Source organism: Cantharellus anzutake (genome assembly GCF_015039405.1).
Source record: "Cantharellus anzutake strain C23 chromosome Unknown EI90scaffold_3, whole genome shotgun sequence".
NCBI lineage: Eukaryota > Fungi > Basidiomycota > Agaricomycetes > Cantharellales > Hydnaceae > Cantharellus > Cantharellus anzutake.
The window spans coordinates 1,810,088-1,818,897 of NW_024066953.1; positions in this window are offsets into that span (position 1 = coordinate 1,810,088).

Sequence of the window (8,810 nt, forward strand, 5' to 3'; positions counted from 1 at the left end):
CAGCTACCCTGAGGGTTTATATACAATTCTATACATTCTTGGCACAAATAAATAGAGAAGCATCTGCAACGCTATATTAGTGTCGTGACATAATTATTAGACAACACAACATCAATTGATGTTGTGATTGGAATATAGACATGGGCCAGGGCCTCACATCCTCCTCCCTTGTGACACTGAACCGCAGACAGGGTACAAGTGTGTCACGGCCCTGCAAGGTGCCTGCCTGCTATCACTCTTCTACTCCCCTACCACCCATTCTGCCCTGTCTGTCATATCCATCCATGGCCATCACCTCCCACTACCTCTGGTCCTTCTGGATCACCTCCACTCCTTCGTCACTAACCTTGGAGCCTCCGGATTCCGCAACTACCTCCAACTCCCCTGATGGTCACCACCCCCTCAATTCAATATATTACCTACACCTCCCTAAGTATGGAGCCCCAAAGGCCTCCAGACAGCTCCGACGTCTGCTAGCACACTCCCACCTCCGCTGGGCAACTTAGTTGCTTTCCCTGCAAGGCTACCTTCGGGCCAATCCCTCCTTTCCATTTCTGGGTTATAGCCCGCCACTCTGCTAACCCTGTAACCCGACTCGTCGGTAATATTCAGTTGGCTGACTTGTAACTCCGTTAGCTCCACTCCACTCAGCCCTGTCATTCATGGGCCTGCCCTCTATGTACCTATATATACTTAACTTGTAGATAGGTTACGCCCTAGTGATAAAATCGACTAGAGTTCCCCTCTTTTAGTTCTCATTGCCAGTCAGTAAGTTAGGGCATGGATGTGTAACTAGGCACAGCGCTCTTGGTCTAAGTCGCTGAGGCCAAAGCCCTCCGCCACAGGGACATCTCCCTCATCCCGCACCTGGTCTCTGACACTGTCAGCTTTCTCCATAACCCATCACCTAGCGGCGCCGCTAGTCTACCCACCTGTGGTCCTGCAGTGGTGCCTTCTTCTTCTTTCCACCATCCTGACCACTTGGCCACATTCCACTCATTATTGCCAAACACCACATGCCTTCCCCTTGCTTAACTTTCCTGTTAATATTGTCGCTTATGATCCACCCCATATTGACACCTGATCCATCACCATATTGGTGCCCAGGTGGTCAGCCCTCTCAGTCTTCCTCTCTATTCCATCTTCTATGTTAATTGCTTATTTCACTCCCATTCGTTCCTTAATAACCTGCCTTCCTGGTTCACGTCTCTCTTTTAGTTTGCCATGGTTACCGCCCTGCTTCCCATTCCGGTGCCGGACCAACCAGCCCCTTCTCTGTTCTCTTTTCATATTTATATTTGTAGGCTACCATCTATGTACCTCAGTTTGAATATCGACTAGAAATCCCCCAAAGTCCTCTCATCCTTAAGTGCACCTCTAAGCTTCATCTTCGCCTGAGTAAACATTGCTGCAAGGTCCCTCTCGCTAAACCTGAAATATGGGACAGCCAAGAACACATGGCGCAACGCTCCAGTTGAGTTGTTGAAGCCAAAGTCCCAACTCCCAAGATGCCTTGCAATGGAGTTGCATACTAGCTAAGTGCCCACTCATGCCACCGCACTCCACTCTGCTTCCTGCGATCACTTTGAATACTGTTTCTGACAAGTGTATGAAAGGGAAAACAAGAATATTAAAGAAATATAGTGCTCTACATATGAAGAATGTATGCAAGTGGGGGCACACTCATTGCAGGAGGCTATATGTAATAGTAGTTTGTAGGCAACACCCACTTAGAGTTTCTCCTGGAACATATGCACCCAGATCTCAATGACAGCGTTGCCGATGATGAAGCGACTTTCTTGTCGCTGTGATTGTAAAGGAAATAATTATAAGAGGAAAATGGCTTCAATGCTGTTGAGAACAAGTCATGGAATACCATTGTCGATAGTGATGATGTTGAAAGTTGAGATTGTTGACAGCAGAATTGTTGTTGACGAAGAATAAAGTGAATAATCAATGATGGCATTGTTGTTGATGAAGGAAGAATGGTACAAAGTAGATAAACAACAACAGCACTGTCATTGATGAAGGTATGAGGTGAGTAATCAACAATGGCCTTGTCGTTGATGAAGGTAGGGATATGAGGTGTTCAGTTCCTCATCCATTTGTATGGCACAGACCCTGATGGGCCAGAGCTGGATGGGTGATTTGACATGGTCCTATGAGTCATTGTGGACCTTGCTGCATCAACAGTGACATTGTCACTGAGATAGTTGTTGTCATAGAGATGAGTCTTGACATCGGCATCGTTCATGGATGAGTCCTCATCTTGACAATGGTGAGAGTAATGAACATGGTGCATGGGATGGCAGCACCCATGGGAAGTGTAGGAAGGAGCATGCCCACGCACTGGTGGTGCATGGGTGGATTTGTATATTGATGAGTGTGCATACATTGGAGGGGGGTACTGCAGTGGAGGGTTTGAATACGCCACATGGTGAGGGTTCACATACACCACAGGGGGGTTTGAGTACAATGTTGAGGGAGTAGATGGGTCTCAGGGTGGTGATGTGTGCTGTGCATGCTATCTTTATTCATTGTTTATTACTCTTTATTCCTCAATGTAAACAATGTATATAAAATGCGGGGAAGGGTGAAACAGGTTTTCACTCTTCCCCTCCCCTGTTGAATCACAGCTCTATACTGCCTACATTCTGACAGCTTGAGGACAGCAAGGGTCAACACCAAGGTTGGAACCTCAACTGACCTTTCAGTTTGAGTACATAAGCACTCGTTCTTGATGCTGAATTTTACGATGCTTATGAGTGTCGTCAGTCATTGGTTTTATCCATCTACATGCAAGGATGTACAGCCACATGACACGAGTGGGGGGATATTGGTCAGGAAGTCTTTTTGCCTCCATCTCGATGTTGTTGCACGACATATGCTGTAGGAGAAATAATGGTCACACTATGGAAACCCATTATGGAAATATGCCAGGTAAATCACAAAACCCCATACGACAAGTAGATATGAGAAAATAGAAGAACCTGAATTTTAACGAAATTTTACGAGTTATTACGACTACATACGATAAAATGGAAGAAAGAAAATTAGCAAAAATACTTCAAGCTTAGCATCAACAAGACGGAATTCTCGGTTGAATTTATAGCAAATATTAAACCAAGAATTAGGACAATCAACCAAGATTTGACTATAAAAACAACCAGGGAACCTCCATGGAAACTACTTTCCCATGTCTGTCATATCCCGGAATCCCGACCCTGCACACTCCCACCACACCACACCTTCCTAACAACTTCACCATCCCCTACACCATGCCTCCCCACTCCCCAAGTCACCTCCCTTCCTAACTGTCTCAGCTCCGGCCTGGTTGCAGCACACCGAACCTTGGCTACTCCCATCCCGGAAGCTCGGCCCCGGGTCGGAACATTTGGAGACTCCAGATTGCTCCGATATCCCAACGGACCTCCAACATCCTGTGACACACCCCTAAACCATTTCCCCACCCATTTCATTTATTGGAGTCACCCAACATCCTTCGGATACGTAACTCCGCTTCAGAGCTATCCGCATCCTTCGGTGACCCACTCACGTCATCATTTATTAGTCACCTTCCATTCATAGCACAACTATCTTCTTCTTACCATTCAGTCGGCTAGCCCCCTCTTACCCATTTCTTGTTCCCATTCATCTTCCGGCCTCTTACTCCGCCCCCCCTTGACCCGACACCTCGGTTCCCTGTTAAGGATATCATTTGGGACCTTTCGGTGTTCTTCTATTATCATTCGGACTTTGACTAAGTCCTTTCCATTCCCCCTTATAAATACCTGTAGATTAGAACCTGTAGCTTTCCTCAGTTCTAATCTCGACTAAAATGCTACCCCAAGTCCCCCTGAATGAATCCCGGCCCCTTTCTACAAGATACCTCAGACATAAGAAATACAAGGACTAACTGAGACATAACGGAGGCACAGTGCTCCCTCCGAGTCGCTGAGGCCGTGTCCTCCTTAGAGCCTCTTGTACCATCCAGCAGAACCGGGCTTCCTGGACTTCGGTCCACTACCGGAGCTCTCGGATCCCATCTAGTTGAGCCCCACCTGCATTCGGACTCACGCATTTTCCCCTACGATCCGGGGTTTTTGACAACGTCCGCACATGTAGCCAAGGATGGAAGTACCACGGAACAAGGATTCCTTAGGAACTAATGCAAAATTCAAAGTCGTGTTTATAATAGGAAATGTAGATGTCCCCCAAACGGACCCAATGAAAGTAATTACAGGGAAAACTACCCATAAACGGCGGAGATATGACTAAAACTCCCGGAAAACGAGGACAATGTTAAAAGGCAAGCGGGAAGAACAACCAGTAACGACCGAGACGAGCTTGATGGCCCATTAGAAAGAAAGGGATCTAATCTTAATCCACCCAAATTTTCATAATAAAAGGATCACTCATCAATGAGATATCCAAAAACGGGAATAGCGACATCAAAAGTCCGGGCTCAGGGAAAAGACGATGTTTATGAAGGATCCATAATTAAAACATACAACGAAATGTATACGGAAATTATGAAAAATAGGGAACTATAGTTATGCAAATTTTCAGCCCAAACGGTCCAGCCGTTGTGAAGTTATACCAACGATGGGAATATAGAAATTCGCATCATGTTTAATGACACGTGAGGGTGGCAATGTGTAAGGTTGGTGTGGGTGCCGACCTTGGTGCCTCTTCAGTCCTCAGGTCAGTCGATATCTAGGTTGTATAGAACTTAGTATTCAACTTGGTGTGGAGAAGAGTAAAGAACCCTTTACCCAACTCCACACCATACATATGTAAATACAAAAGTACAACAAGGAATAATAAAGGAATAATGTAAATCACCACCCCTTCCTTACACAATGCAAAGGGAACCGGCCGTCGGAACCGAGATCTGCACTTTGGCAGATCACGAAGACCAATTTCCATCTAAATAAGGAAGAGCCTGGTCAAAACAAAGCACGGAAAGTGCAAAACAACCTTAGATCATGAGGGGAAAATCTGAAATAAATCACGGAAGCCCATATAAAGGATACAAACACCCGTGCATACCATAAATCCTGAACAATTAAACAGAAACGGCACCCGCATCTGAATGACTATGGGAACAACGCACATGATTACCGAATGTGTGTGCGAACTTTTGCTAACTCGACAAATACCAGGAAATAGAACACAACTTTAGTACCATTGGAAAGGTGGGAATAAATGAAAATTTATGATACCGAGAACGTGAAAAACCATTCAGAAATGAATGAGATACAAGGACATGAAGTTAGAAACCTGAAAACGCGCGGGAAGACAGCTTCTAGAGGTCCAGAACCCCAAATAAAATACATAAAAATATGATATTTACGAGGACGACCTACTATAACAACGAACAATGCATATGGAGGACTAGGATGCAATAATACAAAGGGGAATCAGGGCAGAAGGATGAAATCCACGAAAACCACTAAACTATGACGGACCATGGTGGGAATTTTAGGGAACGATATACCAATGAAGCGGAGAGCTATAATACATTTGTTTGAGCAATTCTTGACTACTACCAACTTTTTCTTTCGGGTTTAAACCTGAATAATTCACTCATTTATCATTTCAAGTCTCATTCCAACTAAATGTTACTGGATAAAAATAGAATAAATCAGCTGAAGGTCTCAGCACAGCCATACACATAGTAATGCGAAGTTTGAATTCAGAATGACTGAGTCATAGCGAACTTAATGGTAAATATGAGGAATTTGAAATAGAAAACTGCGACAAATGCAGTGCAGTCAAGTTCTAATTAACTATTAAAATAGCTTAGGCGAGGAAGGACAATAAGGATTCTAGGTGCAGTCTGACTGCAGTAGAGCCGCAGTTCAGTGCAGCAGAGCGCAGTAGAACTATAGCATGAAAATTTCATTTTTTATTCAGTTTGAGGAAAATACACTGTAAATAAATCCTGTAAATATGAGGTAAAGGAAGGCGACCCAAGGAGTATAAAAGGGAGACCCTTTCTGCGACCTTTCACCCCCTCAGAGAAGTAAGAAAATAGAGTATTATTTTTCTCAAGCATTTCTGGTTGTCACTCCAGCACGAAAAAGTGATATACAGTTAAGATTGCCACTGTAGTAAAAGGCAGCAATTAAGGAGAGAAATATTAAGTAGATATTTCAACAGGAGAGCTGGTTAACACTCCAGATTTCAAAAGTGTAAACACAAAACAGTTATTTTGCTACTGTTAAAACAAGCAATAAAATAAGACAAAAATAAAACAAACTCAAGGGACACTCCAGACACAATCTAAATCATTAACTGAGAAGAATCTTTGAAACTTCACCAAGTAGAAGATTTAATTCAAGTTAAAATCCAAATTAAACAATCCTACACAGAATTACACCCAGACAAATTGAGAAATTACAATAGAGGAACAGCTCCGCAGGGCTTTGTTTATCTGTAAGTCAATTCTCAGAAACTTTCAGACTAACCCATAAAATAGAATTAGCCAAAACACTCGGATTGGTACTATAATTACAACAAATATTACTAGTACACTTCCCCATCCTAACTAAAGAACCAGGGAACAGCTTGGTGGTGGTCTTGTTTGAACCTCCCAACTGACCTTCCTTTGTTCTCCCCTTCACCGCTAACCCTGTAATCCGACTTGTTGGTAATATTCAGTCAGCTAACTTGTAACTCCGTTAGCTCCACTCCGCTTGGCCCCATCATTCATGGGCCTGCCCTCTATGTGTCATATCCGTGCATACCCGATCCTGACCCGACTCCTGGACCTCCTCCTTCACCACCTCCGGAGTCCTGCCCTACTGCTGTCCATTCCGATATTCACCTTTGGTCCTGACACCACACCTCCTCTCACCCCCCATGCCACCTCCACTCCTCTGTCCCTCTCCTGTCCTATCTCCGTCTGCTCTGATACTCACCTTGGACCGAACACCACTCCTCTCGCCACCCTCTTCCTACTCCTCCTCCCACTCCTCCACTCCCTCCTCACAACACCTCCACCCTTCCATCATCCTCCTACTCTTCTCCCATCCACTCTGATACTCACCTTCAGACCTGACAACTCTCCTTTCCGCCACTCTTCCCTCTTTCCTCCCTCTTCCCTCTGGTCCTCTTCCGCCAACCTCCCACCAAGTTACGACCTTCTGCCACTGTCCCATACCTCGTACTTGGACACCGCTCATACCTTCGCTCTGAGACTCTGTCATAGCTCCTACCTTGGACTTTGACTCCACCTCGGCCTTAGTCCATTGCATTGGTGACCTCATACTACGTAAACACCATTGCCAATATTCCTCGGACTTTCAACCCCACCTCCATAACCTCTGTAACCTCTGTAACCTCCGAGCTCCACGGATCATCTTCAGCACTTTCGCCGCTTGTAATGTATCTCTCACGTTTTCCCCTCATCCCTATTTGGACTGCTGCTTCTTCCCATTCTAGCCAGTTAGTCATCATCCCCACTTCCCCTCGTCCTCCTGCCCCTCTGGGCTTCACCCTCCTTACCTCCTTTCGGACGTACCACAGGTTCTACCTTATGACCTTCGGTACCACTCTGCTTCTGTCATCCCTTTGTTCCCATTCAGACACCTTCATTCCGATTCGGATCCCCTTTGTTTCCTTGTGCTTTCGCCCTCTCCATTATATATATCAGTGCTTGTACATACTCGTTTTAGTCCTTAGTCTAAAATCGACCTGAAATGCCCCCTAGAGACTTCCTGCTCACCTCCTATGAAATTAAGGACCAAATGGACAAACAGCAATGGCACAGCGCTTCACTTGAGTCACTGAGGCCAAGGTCCCTCCTTGCTAAGTCTCTGGTTCCCCTCCGGAATCGTCCGCCCTCGCCCAGTTCTAACACTATGTACCTATATATACTTAACTTGTAGATAGGTTACACCCTAGTGATAAAATCGACTAGAGTTCCCCTCTTTTAGTTCTCATTGCCAGTCAGTAAGTTAGGGCACGGATGTGTAACTAGGCACAGCGCTCTTGGTCTAAGTCGCTGAGGCCGAAGCCCTCTGCCACAGGGACATCTCCCTCATCCCACACCTGGTCTCTGACACTTTTGGACTGCCCTCAGGTGTTCTCACTGGTCTGACGTCCTCTAGACTTCTGCAACTCTCTTGTTTGTTGCTGTGCAGTGATGGGATTGTGAGCTGCAACTAGTATGTACATAAGTAAATATGAAGGAATGGGGGGAGCCCAGGCTAGGGTGTGAAACCCACAAAAGCTGGTGGTTTGCAGTACACAGGGTTATCCCTGTTACAACGATGGGGGAGGAAAAGGAGCTCCCTTCCTTTTCCCAAATTCTCACATTATTGTATATACATTGTTTATACATGTTTATTATGAGACACATATAGAATCAAGATAGAAAGTAAGGGGTGAGGTTACCATTCCTTACAGCACTCCATTCTCCATGCACTGCTTGCCCCAGGCCCTGGGTCTCATCCTTCATGTGACTTCCAGATGTTTTCCTGATATTGTGGCCATTGTGGGAAGATGAGAAGTTAGCTCCCTCCTCATCTCCTTACCCACAGTAGGATTATGCCCTGGACAGGGCTGTTTACATGAGAGGCTGTGGACCATAGGGGAGGGTCATGGGGACCCAGGAGTCATCCCCTGACACCAACCCTTGTCCAGAGGCAACCTGGTGAGATCCAATAGTGACACTGGATGTCATATCCATACCTACTCCACCTAACCTCTGACCTACTCTGCCACCATTCTGGTTCACCTCCAGTCCATCCTCCCCCCCCACCTCCACCATACCCTCCAGTATACCTCCAGTCCACCTCCAC